The sequence below is a fragment of the Agelaius phoeniceus genome, chromosome 1 (genome assembly GCF_051311805.1).
Source record: "Agelaius phoeniceus isolate bAgePho1 chromosome 1, bAgePho1.hap1, whole genome shotgun sequence".
NCBI lineage: Eukaryota > Metazoa > Chordata > Aves > Passeriformes > Icteridae > Agelaius > Agelaius phoeniceus.
The window spans coordinates 56,220,073-56,233,811 of record NC_135265.1 but is presented as its reverse complement, the minus strand read 5'-3'; positions in this window follow the sequence as shown (position 1 = coordinate 56,233,811).

The window sequence follows — 13,739 nt, the reverse complement described above, 5'->3', positions numbered from 1 at the left end:
AGAACCATAACTGTTCCATGCTTATCCAGCTTCTCCTTAAAAATTACCTCCATTTCTTGCCATTTTCCTGGGGTGCAGAACACTCATACTTGCATACTGTCATAGTCATACACACACACACCCCCACACCCACACCCACCCCTGCCAAAAAAAAAAAAACAAACCTAAAAAACCAAACCAAACCAAACACAACAAAAGCCCAAAAGCCAGACATGCAAATAAAACCCTACCTGGGCAATCAGCTACCTTTACAAATTGGTAATAGGATACTAAAGAAGTGTCTGCCATCAAAGAGCAGCTCACCCCCACAGCAGCCCCCATGACCAGTGGTGTAAGGTTTTTCTCCAGCTCTGTGGATGAACTGCTGGGCTGAAAATGACCCCATGATATGGTTGCTCCCCCTCAAATGCCAGGTCATAGTGCTGTCTTGGAGGAAAGGGAAAAGTTACTGCTATAATAGAAGGACACGACTTCTTGCTTGCTATTGGGTGCTATACTCAGCTCATTACAAGAGATATACTGATTTTTGAGGGAGGTTTATTTCATGGCCCCCAAGACCTGTGCTTGGTGATTTGACACAGACTATAAGAGAAAACCACCAGGCTCTAGATGCAGAGATAGCACATCATTATATATATATATATATATATCACACACACATATATATACAAACACACCCAGAGAAAAAGCAGAGAATATTTGAGTCAGCACTTATTTTACAGAAAGCTCCGTCTGTTCTGAGCCAAGCAAATTAGCAAAAATAATTGATCAAGGGCTTCAGACATCATATCAGGAGCCAATATACTAGCAGAGCAGCTTCCAGGATGTGTACAGAATGGACTGCTGATGCAGTGGATGGGAAATGGTATCTAAACACATCACTTTCTTAGCACTCTGCATTTCATCAAAAGAAAGACATGTCTTTCCATGGAAGTACTCTGCCGACACCAGTGTTGGAAGAATGCCTGCAGATATTTCTAGGACTCCTGATGAAGCCAGGTTGACATTATTTCTGTCCTTGCTCTTTACAATTACAAGCATAACTTCTCTGCAGCACAGGAGTGGTGTTGCATAGGTGTCTTTAGGGCAGCATAAAAGGGTGATGGCTTTCATGGTCTAGCACAGTATTTCTGTAAGAATATGTTCTACTGAGGCACCTGCTTTGCACACCCCTTCCTCACCCTCAAGAAGCAGAAGTCATGCCTGCAGATGTAAGAAGGGTGGCAGTATCCTCTGCAGCATCTCTCTGTTAAAGCTAATTCTACTAAAAAAACTAAAATCCTGAAAAACTGCCAAAACCTCTGCTAAACTCTGTAACTGTTCAGCAGAAGGCTTTGTTTGCTCTAAGGCTAGAGCAATTTCAGGGTCACAGTGTCAGCTGCTTGTACCCTTCTCTATCACCAGAAGCTGGAGCCTGGATAAATGCAGATCATTCACCGTGCTTATGGAGATAAGCATGGTGCAGAGTAAATATTGTACTTGAAGCTAAATGTCAAGAATTCTAGCAAGCTTCTGTGGGGAGGCAACAGATATACACAGATGCTAAAGAAAGATTATGACTTTTCATATTATAGAATCAAAAACTTCTCTCTATTAGATGACAGAGCATGTTATTTAATACTTTTTGTAACATGGTTTTGGAGCAGAATGCTTTTTCCCCAAAAAGTTACAGCTACTCCCTATTGAAAAGAAATTATAGCAGGTTGCTGCATCATTAGAACAGGGGAGATAATGCATAACCTAGAGATTACCATATAAAATAAAAGACTGGAACTATATTCAAGATCCTTTGATGTTTCAGTTTCATGCTGTATTTCTGTGTTATGGCGCTTTATTATTGAACAATTATTATTTAGGCTTATTCATATCTGTACTTATGAGTCTCCAAACAATTTAACAAAGTTATTATGGAATTTTATTATTTTTATAATAATTATTGTTCCCTTGGCAAAACTGCGTATTATTTATTTTGGGGACAAAAATAGAAAAAATGCAGAATCTTTACTTTGATACAGAAACTATGCATAAACGCTAAAATATCATAAGTATTTGGAACAAAGAGAATGAATCTCACTGAAGAATAATAAAAAAGCCATTTAAAAATATTTTGTCACTGCCTTTAAATAATATCTGCTTAGGCATCAAATAATTATTGTTGCTATTGTTGCTTCTGTTCTTTGTCTGCCCTGCAGAGACAAAACAGCAAAGAATGAGCTTGGTTATTTCCTTTTAGAAGCAGTGTTGACAATGAACTGCAAAATACATGGGCCAGTGTGTTAACCCTAACTATGTGTTACATCTAACCTTGAATGAAAAGTTGTGGCAGGGGAAAATATGGGCTGTTGCATTTTCACCACTAGTGTTGATTAACAGCTAAAGAGGAAGGTATTTGGATTCCTGAATGGTAGGCTGAGTTTATAAGAGAATTTCTTATAAGGTAGATTTTTACCATAATGTAGAAACTAATAAGGAACAAAACTAACTGTGGTAAACATGCACACAGTATGTTTATCATCATGTTTCTGAGCCAAAAGATATTTTCAAATGAACGAGACACCATACAGAGGTATTTAACTGCCAATTATTCACAGGCAAATACAAAGAAAGGTACCAGAACAAGAAGAAACTATATGTGACCATGGCTTTCTAAATGGCTGTTAAAAAGCAGTTTTAAAATCAGAGTCCTATGACAAGACTTGGTCCTGTGTACACTCCAAGCTACGACCCTAGCTCAAGCCTATCAAGCATTTGACTACTGCCTATGTTAAAATTGCATTTTGTCAACACTGTTTTGACAAACTGCTATGTGGTCATTTTATACAGATAAGAGATCTTAGAATGAGTTGCCACTAGGGTAAGAGTCCTCTTCTGTGGGGACTGGAACTATTATATCTCAATATGATCAGAAGCTTCTTTAGGAGGCCACACATTTAGCTCTGTGTCATCTGGGGTTCACATTTCTGCCCTGGTACCTAAACTTGCTGTCATTTGTGAATGATTACCCACTTAAAATGAATGAGCATTTGAATATTCATCGATTTTAGCTGTTCCCTGACACCTTGGGTCATTTCGACAAAGAGTTACAAATTTCCCAAAACTGGCAACATACTGCTGGAGACCTCAGTCCTGCATTCCATATGTATGCTAGCATCTATACTACAATCTCTCAACTATATTCCCATACTTCTTTCAGATCATTACATTGCATTGCATTGCATTGCATTGACTAATATTACATGTCTCACTCACCATAAGGCAGGTGTATTACGGAAGGGAGGAACCAAACTAAATTAAGATAGACTTCAGGTGAGTAACTGCTTTCTAGCCCTTCATGTGTTGTGATAAGCAGGTCTTTGGAAAAGTAACAGAAATGCCAGATTAAATTTTGGTTTTTGGAATGCAAAGTTCTTCTGGAATTACTGGTGTTGGAAAGCTGAAATAGAGAAGAAGGTTAACGAGGAAAAGGTGCATTCTTACAACATTTTTTTTCTTACCTTTTCAAAATTCCTGCTGCCAAAGAGGATCTAGAGTAATAGTCTGATCATCACTTCTTTTTCATCAAAAGCCTTATTGTGTGTGGAGCTTGGAAAAGCAGGAAACTCAGAAGATACAATAATAAAGATAACTTAATTTTGCTGATTTGGGGAATCCAAATATCAAAAGGCTCCCCATAAATTACATGGGTCTTTCCTTTGAGCTATTTTTGAAGGCGCAGGAGTTCACTGAGGTAAAAATAATGGTCTGCATTCAAAAACTTGAATGCATCCCTATTCCAGTAAAAAATAACTTCTATGTACACTCTGCCGCAGTTGCAAGGATGAGTAGCTTTGCATCACTCCTCTGGTCTGTACTCTTTTAAATGACAAGTAAGCATCAATTTTTCACCTTGACCTCTGCAATGCCTGTATGACTGGTTCTTGCACTGAAGTGTTACCATCAAGTTGGTCTCACAGGTTGTAGGCAGAAGCTAGGTTTTGGTGAGGTTTCTTGTGGGGATTTTTGTGGTTTGGTTTGGGTGGTTTTTTTGCTTCTCTTTTGCTTCTTGGTTGTTTTTTTGTGATGGAAGAGCAAAAAAAACCACATTTGCCTCAAAGGCTTCACAGGATTTTTGGCTGCTGCGGGCTGGGAGAGTGATAGAGCAAGGGCTGAACATCAGGAGACAGTATCAGACACAATTCTGTAACCTACAGGCCAATCGAGGAAACTGGACAGAAAGAGCCTTTAAAGCAGGCTCTTGGGATCTGCTAAAACTGCTCTATCATACTTTTAGAAAGAATTTTAAAGTTTTTAAGTAGGATTTACTTTTAAGTTCTTAATGAGAAGTAAATGGCTTTTCTTTTTAGATGTCCTTTTAACTCAGAAAGCACATAATTTCTGCTATCTTAACCTAATTTTGTGGCTGATATATTCCATATGCTTGACAATGAACTTTCCACATTTGTCTTGAACTGGAATTTTGGAATAGGCATCTAATATTGACAAAGTATTTGGTAACTATTGAGCATTGCCCTCTTCTGCTAGAGTCTAAAGACTCAACAGCCCTTAAAATTGCTGAGGGACTTCAGATAGAAAGTGGCATTTGCTGCAGGTCACACAGGATTTCACTGCATGAGGACAGAAAGGAATAGCTTCCACAGCTTTAGGGGAAAGCAAATAACCAGGAAAGGGAAGTGTTACAGTAAAGACTCTTTCCTTCCTGTGCAAAGGCAAAAAAAGCCTTCTATCCTTGGACATACAAGAGGCATTAATGATAAAATGTAAAGATATTAAAAAACGGACAGAAAATATTTGTCATGAGCTGGACGTAAAACCTTTCCAGAAAAAACTGTGCCAAATTAGCCAGCTGAAAGATTGTATCTGCTTCCCAGCATATCTCACACCAAAGGCCAAGTTAGAGCTACACAATCCATAGAAGTTAATTTGTTTCTGAGAAAATCTATAACCTAAATCTAGCAGTAGACAACACAATCCAGCGATATGACATGCATATGTGATCCATGATATCAATAATGCAGTCACTCAAATATGTCATGAAAGGATTTTGAGTCCCTTTCACAAGAGCTTGACTGCTGCAGAGAGGGCAGTTGAAAGGTGTTTTCGGCATAGGTATAGCAATAGGGAGCTACACAGGAGATGAGATGGAGAAGATGCTGTGGGAAACACCCAGATAGCAGCTGGACTAGAGACATGTGAAAAGCCCAAGCAGAAAAAAAAACATCTGCACTGAAGCACAGTGCAGCATTTCAGCCTCTGCACTTATTGATATTGAATAAGGGGAAGTTGCACTACACTTGCATTGTTCAGAAATTTCTTAAAGCTAAGAAGCTCCTTACAGGCTGTATCAGAATGGCAGCCAGCACAAGGAAATGTGAGCCTCTGTGTTGATGCCAAGATGATTTGTTGCCTTTTCTTTCATGTACGTTTTATATAACTTTTATGTATTGTCAGTATTCTTAACATGCATACTTGTAATTCTTTACTTTGATAGCTTAGCAGAGTCCTAGTATTTTGTTAGACCAGGAAATTAAACACCCTAAAGGCCTCATAGTAGGAGGCCAGAGAAGCCTACACTGGTCCCCTCTAGAACATATCCTGTAAACTAGAGGTTTTGCCCATCCAGGGGGGAATTCCTCAGATGGGGGAATATCATGCCATTCATTGAGGCCTTCCATTGGGGCATCTTCTTTAGATATGCTAATTTATATTTTCTATAAATTGTATATGTGATTTATCATGTGTGTGCATTGCAACACATCCTTGGCAAAACAGTGCATCATAAGGATCCTTATTAGAAACCAAGGTAAAACCCCCTTTTCCCTGAACTGCATCTGGCTCTCAATTTTTTTAAGACCAGGAAAAGGCATCAGTGTAACACAGGCACTATGCCCAACACTGTTGTGGCTGAGACTCACAAGTTACAGTTCCCCACAACCACCTTCTTGCCAAAAATAACCCTCACTTAACAATATGAACACAATGCACATCAGCAGTTGTTTATAAACAACCTGTTGACTCAAACAGAAACAACCAGTTGCAGCAGCACTGGTTCTGCACATCCACACGTGACTTTCAGGTGGCAGCAATAAGAAGTACTTAATCTACCTCCCTGCCCAGATCAGCTCTCACAGGCATCTCTGCTCAAGTTTAGTTTTAAGGTCTCCTTATAAACAACTGGTATAGTGCCCTTATTGCTCCGGTATCTTGATGGACTTCAATGTCTTTCCACAGAGGACACACAGTTGCTGAGATTGGAAGCTTCATGCAACTGAAGAGCTGCCTCATATTTGTCTGTGATATGCAGCTACAGCCTCCTGGTGTAGAAACGCACAATATAACTCACTGCAGAACTGACAATATCTAAGTGGTCAAATCATACCAAGGAACCTGTTCTCTGATCTTTATCCTTTCTGACACCAACATCAATGCCTAACTGTGCAGACACTGTGCTGTGCACCCATCAGTTGCAGAAACTGTCAGCAGGTGATGATTCACGCCTCATTGGTGCTGTTTTATAATTTAACAGTGGTATATACAAATTAGATCTGCCTCCACTGTCTCTTTCTTGAGAGACCTGATATTATTTTAATGCTGTTTTCCAGCAACCTCCTTACTCATGGTTAAGGGAGAGTAGAAGTTACTTGCAAAAATCTTCTCTGGAAATGAAAAGATAGGTTACATTTCTGATAGTTCATTTATGGAAGCTACCACACCAGCTATAAAATGTATAAGGAATAGATTAAATAGGAACCAATATATAGCTGTGAAATCTATTAAAAAGAAAAGCAAGAGAAGAACATCATATTAGGAATAACACACTGTTTTTCCTTTCTCATTTAGAGAAAGGTGTGACTGTTTTGTTCCATGCAGAGGCACACCTACTTTGGTTTTTATTTCATCACTAGGTTCAGTAAATTTTCTTGAAAGAAACTCTTTTCATGGCCTCATCAACAACTTCTAAATTTATTTTTTGTCAGGTCAGTACAGAAGAATTCTGTTATGTCATTTACATTTTTCAATTTTTAAGTGACCTTCATGATACCATTTCAAAAAGGTAAGAGTCCCTTTCACTGTTGCAGCCTGAATTACTGTGAGTAAAGTCCAGGGGAAAGAAGCAAAAAGGGCCTTTGCATAATATCCATAGATGTTTAATTCAGGTGCCCAGTAAGATGTTCAGGTCCAAGGCACACATTGAGGGTCCAGCTTTCTCTCCCCCCGGGGGAACTCGGGGTCCACCTGGTCTTGGGGCAGTACCAAGATGAGGGCCAATCAGGGAATAGGGAAGGAGTGGCTCAGGGACATAGGAGCAAGGGAAGGAGCCAATAGGGTCAAACAGCTTTGAGGGAAGCTTCTTGTGTCTCCCTAACTTAGGGGATGCCCCCCAGGGTCCCTACATTTCACAGTACCTTTAAAGCTCCTTTTTTTACTAGAAAATTTTTGAAAATAGTAATAGGAACAGGGAACATGCTATTATGCTCTTATGCTATTATAGCACGATTATTATGTTGTAATAGTCTTATTCAGGTTTTCTGGGTCTCCTCCCAATGCTGGTCAACTGTAACCCACATGGCAAACAGGAACAGAATTTTACAGAAAACTTCTTAAATAGTTTCTCTTGGGAGTTTGCATCACCACATTTTTTTCAGCTGCTGAATATGGTAGATCCACAGCCACTATATATCTCCCAGATTTGAATCTTATTCACAGTTATAGCTGAGGGGGAAAAAAAGTCTTGTATCATTACAGGAAGATTGGGAGAAAAGAGAAGGAAGACAAAATGGCAAGCCAGGAATTTTTTTGAGAATTTTTTTTGAGCCAGTTTCAGTAAAAGCCGATCCCTCATAAATAACAAGATGAAATTTTTTGCACCTTGTTACCTTTTGGAAATCAACATTTATGGACACCAACTCCAGTTTTCACATTCACCTAGCAAGACCTAAACCTCTTCTGCTTCAGCAGTCTGGTTAGCCCATTTTCCAGCCCTGACAACAAGCTAAAAATCTCCCATTCATTGTTGTAGGGGAACAGTAACTATAGCCTGAGAAGTGACAGTGAGTAATTCAGCCTCTGGGAATACTTTAATAATAAGTAAAAACTTCTTTTGTTAACTGCTTCAGCAACTGATGCAGTTGACTTACATTTACTTGCCATACCTGATTTAAATACCTTATTCAATGTTGTTGGATCAGGCGGCTAAGGAAGACTCTTAATTCCTCTATCACATGGTGTGTGTAAGTCCCCATACTTGTCACTATTTACATAACAGTTCATATAAATCTAGAAAAAATTAAATAAATCTAGCCTTTTTGGACTACTCTCCAGACAGAAGACAGCATTTTTTAAATATTAAAAAAACCAAAAACAACAAAACAAAACAAATAAACAACAAGAAAAAACAAACCAAACCAAAACAAAACCAAATAAAAACCAAGCCAGCAACAACAAACCCCCAAACAAACAAAAAAAAAATCAAAATAAAAACAAAAACCCCCACAAAAACAAAACCCCAAAGCTAAAATAACTTATTCCTAAGGAGTAAGAAAACTAATGTCTTTGGAAATGCCACTCTGTCTCTCTTTCAGCTTATTACCAAAGCAGAGCAGATTTTGAATTATTATCCCCAATGACTGAATTGCCTGCTGGGGCATATAACACTAAAACATATTTCATTTATAAATGAAATGGGTTTTTTTCAGCTTGATGTCTTAAAGCAATCCCCATGGTCTGCTGTCTTATGAAATATCAAATTTTAACATGTTGGTGATGCTTTATACATACTGTATACTGATAGTCCTGTTTTTTAAATACAGGTATTGTCAATTGTGTTATCCCTGACCACATTTTACACCAATTTAATTGGTACTGCTGCTCAGCAATATTAGTACTAATAAAAACAACTAAAGCACTGAGAATATAGCAAATGTGTTCTCAGCTGAAGATCATCATTTCCACTGACCTGCTTCCCCCCTTTCTGTCTCTGAAAATAGAGCAGCATGAATGGAAAAGTACAAGACAAGACTCAATTTACAGCTAATTTGGTACTAGGCCACTTCTTAAAGTCCTGCCCTATTTTAATCACAGGAAGCATCATGCACAAAGGATTTATGTGTTACTCTGTTGCAAGCGAAGGTCTACTCTAGTTTAACCCAAATCCCATTGCAGTCAGATCAGGTCCACCCTGAAAATATGTACCAAGCCCTACCTCTCAATAGCACGTGAATAATTATTAACCAACAACAGTATCAGCTAAAGCTGTTTGAGTAAAAGACCTCTAGGATTTCATAGGTAATAAAAGCTCTTCTTAAAAAAATCTTAAATCAGAGAAATAAGTTTCCTCACTTTACTTTGTGCAATATTTAAAGGAAACTACAGAAATGGTGCAATTCCTTATTAAATATTAAGAGGTTCTGAAAGAACAGTTTCTAGGGGGCCCATTTAATTTCTAAACAGTCTCACTGGGTTTCATCTCTTCTGAATTCCATGGGGAAAAAGAGATGAATTTGCATTTAACATTAATAAAAATCTGATAACAGGAGGGGAAAACATCTTGCAAGCACTGCAATCATTCCAGAAAAAAAAGTAAAAAGGATTTTTAAAACAAAAATTAAGGACAACTCGTATTTGAATATTATATCTTAAGGCACAGAGCCAAATGCAGATGAATCTAGCCATGTTTTGGACCAAAGCCAAATTCTCTCCATCCCAGTTGTTCAATTTTATAGTGAGAGAACAAAAGGGGGGGTTGATATAGTATCATTTGGTAACCAATGCTTGGGGGCTTGTTAAGGTGCAAGTGAGGGCATTTATGTGAAAGTAGAGCATAAAATTAAAAGCGTTCTTCAAACTAAAGGATGACGTGTGCCATGTAGCATTGTATTTTGTCATTTTTCCCGATAGCAGCAGGGCAGTTCAGCGTAACCATTTACAATCAAAGACATTGTGTCAATCCTCTGGGTTTCATTTCACAACCATCTTGAGAAAAATCAAATCTGGAAGTGATATGCAGTGACAATCCCAAATTTACTGTGGCAATTGTGTTTCTATCTGCAGGCAAACAAACATCTACAACAAGGTTTTTATTCTTCTCTCACAACATTGATCAAATAAATTTAGAAAATCCCAGTGTCTGGGAATATTGACATGTTAATGTTAGGATTTTGCTCCAAATTGCAATGCATTCACTGGGTCCTTCATACCAGACATAGGGGAAGGGAAGCTGACAGCACTGTATTGGAACAGGGCAGAACAGGTGATTATCAGCAATGCTAGAGACCCATGCCATCCCTCTCCCCTCCAGTCATGCTAACATATTTCATGATGTAGAGGATCACTGAGCAGAGAAGTAACAGCTGCAGAGGCAGTACCAGCCTCCATAGACCTATGGAATATTAGCAGGTACATTGAGGCTGATCGTCTTGTTATTAATTTCCTTGCTATCCTCTTCACAATGTGAAACTCTCCCTGGAAGAGTTTTTGGGCAGCAGAGTAGAAGCTCTAATGGCCCCCAAAGTGACTGGGGCCAACTGAGGTGACAAAGAGTCTCTGTGCCCCCAGCCTGGACGTCCATCACAGTGACAGTTAGGGGTGGCTGCTCTTCCAAGGGTGGAAAAGACACCTTTCTTCTCAATGTCTACTGTAAAACTAACAAAAAACTGTTAAGTAAGTAATGATAATCCTAGAGATTTGTAGCTGCAAGAAGTTAGACTGGCTGTTTGGAGGGAGAATAAAGAGCCTTCTTCATATATGGGATATTTACAGTGGCCAAAGAAACCGACTGTAAGGGGAAATACAGAATCGCAACTTCCAAGCTCCAAACAGGAAAAAATGTAATAGCTAGAGGGTAAGGATGGGCACTGGAATGTGTGTGGAACCACTACCCAGGGCTGGCTCTGACTCCAAATTTACACTCCGAAAGAGAAAGGGAAGGGTGAGGCTAGACCATCCACCACTGCCATGGCTGTCCATGAAGGCCCAGGAACATCTGTGACACATCCTCCCACATAGGCAGAGACAGCAATAGGTCTTAGAGGACCATTTTGAGTACTCTCTGGCACACCTCTCTAAGCCTAAATTCAGCTTGAGTACAGGCGACTGCCTCAGAGTTGAAGTCAATGAAGTTGCACCCACCTACACCAGATCTGAATTGACTCTATGAATAGCTATGTACAGGGTAGGATATTCAAATTCTGTAGTTGCCAAAACCAGACATCTGTGTCAAAGCATTTGACAAGTGCACTGATATATGTCAGCAAATTGCCTGAGGTACTTGCTAAAAAATCACAGTAACTTTTTTCTTCCTGAAATACTTAATCTGCACAATGATTAGAAAATGGCTACAAAGGCAAAATGCTAATAAATGTCTGCCTGAGAATTTAAGTGTATGCTTGTATTCAAGAAGTGAGACTGAAATTTAAATTTTGTTATATTCAAAAGAAAAAAGCCAAACAAACTCCACAACATCCAAATACTGTACCTCCGAAAGCCTTGCTACCTGACAAGGTGCTAACAGGATGGGACAAAATGCTTCTGCGATTACCAACTCAGCCTGTAACCATTGCAGGAAATTCAAGACGATCATGATCATCAGTTCCAGAGAGCAATCTCTGTGTGATGTAACATTGATGGGTCAAGTTCCCTGTACTGTTTCCTAGCTTAATAATAGAGTTGCACACCAGATTGCTTGAGGAATCCATATGCCGACATTCTGACTCAGTTGTCTCAGCCTGGGCTTCACTGCTCATTACTGGTGTATCTGGATACCACATTCAAGCAAGAAAAAAAGCCAGATTGAAAAATAAAAAAAGTTCTGCTCTGTCTCCTTTTATTGTCAAAGAAACTCAGAGCTTCTAAGGTGTGAAAAGAACCATGAGAAAATTCTGCAGAAAGGAATACACAAGACGGAAAGATATCACCTCTGTTTTTCAGGGAAGAAGGAATATAGTTTGGATTCCCAAGAGACACAATATATATGTTCTGTTTTGAAATGAATGTGGCCTCACAAGTAACATCAACAAAGAATACCAAAGCAGCCTATCCAGGTCTTTGATCATTAGGATTTGTTATAAATCCTAATGGATTTATTTTGATATTATAAAGATATATTTGTTTTACTTTTGCATAAAAAACCCCAAACTCAGAATTGCTGCAAAATCACAGTTCTGGGCTTTTATGAATTCCCTGATTCAACATTCAGAAAAAAAAAACAAACACAAAACCAAGCCCACAAACCAAAGCAATGACAACAACTTAAAAAAAGGAAATAATTTATGTTTAAAAATCAGATATTTTGAAACCAGCCTGGATAATTAAAGAAATTATGTAAAAATAAAAAGATAGTCACAGGGAATAAGTAAGTACAGGAATATATTATATAAAACAACTGAGATAAGGTAGTTGGCCAAAACCAAGCACAAAAGGCAGTTTTCCTAAAAATATGAACACATCTGAAAACAATAAGTTAGTAAATCTTTAGCAATGTTTAGAAGCAGAGCAAATTACTCTGGTACACTGCAGTTGTGATATGGCTGTATTTATTCTATAAAACAGGTAATAGTATCTCTTCTAGCACAACAGTATTTGACATAAATTTGTGTGAAGCTGCACTGCACAGATTAGCTGTATTTTAGAATTTACTGTAGCTTAAGCTATGCTACTGTGATGACTGTAAGATTTAGTTCAGTAATTTTATGCAATTGGCAAACAGGCAGAAACAGTATAATTTAACATTTATGAATTGCCAATTTCCTCATATAAATACTGTAAAGAATTCTGCAATTATGCAATTATCTAAAGACAGTAAATTGCAGTTTGGAATGCTGCTTATTTATTAAAGTGATTTATAAATGAACATAAGCACATCGACTTAAAGAGTCTAATCCAGTGACTCAACAAAATGTTTCTCTGCCTAGCCCAGGTAGTTTTGTAATTGTGATACATTATGGAATTTTGCTGTGTTTAATGGATCTATAACACACCTTTCCTCTTGAAAATGAACTATTGAGTTCTTTTACTGAGAAGTGCTCAGGAGAACTTTCCGGAGTCAGAGGTAAATTTAAAAAAGTTTACTACAACTGAATTCAGAAGCCTAAAATTCAACACTATTCTTATCAAATATGTTATGGTCACTACAAAGTACTTAATTACTTTCTTTTCTTTTGCCTACAGGCAAGAGCAACTCCAGTTTCCTGTCCCATTTCCAGGGCTGCTCAGAAAGCCCTTGCTCCAGCAGCAAATCTAGAACACAAGAGCAGAGGAACAGGCAAAGTTAGCCTTAATGCACTTGCAGGAAGGAAAGTTTCCATGTATGAAAGTAATTGTTCAAAGAGAAACCACTTGTTCTCTGAAATTTGATATTCATTGCTTAAGTATGATATCAAGCCACAATTTGGAATTAATCAACAAGCAGAAAAGTTCCAAAATTCTTTGAGCCCCAGACACACAGAAACATATGTACTTAACAAATGAATAAAGAATGTATACATAAGATGGAATGAGTTTACTGTAAAAAAGAATGTACATAAAAACACATAAATAATTGCTTTTCATATGTTAGCGGTAATATTTTATCTACAAGGACAAGCTAAGAATTTCAGTGATCTGCATTTGCACATTGTCGTCTATTGCTTATTTACATCTAGGCTTTTCTTGGAAAACAATATTCAGTGGTCCATGTATCTCTTTTTGACATCATCCCAGAAAAGGAGCAGTAAAAACTTGACAATTAAGCAAAAATACTTCTGTTC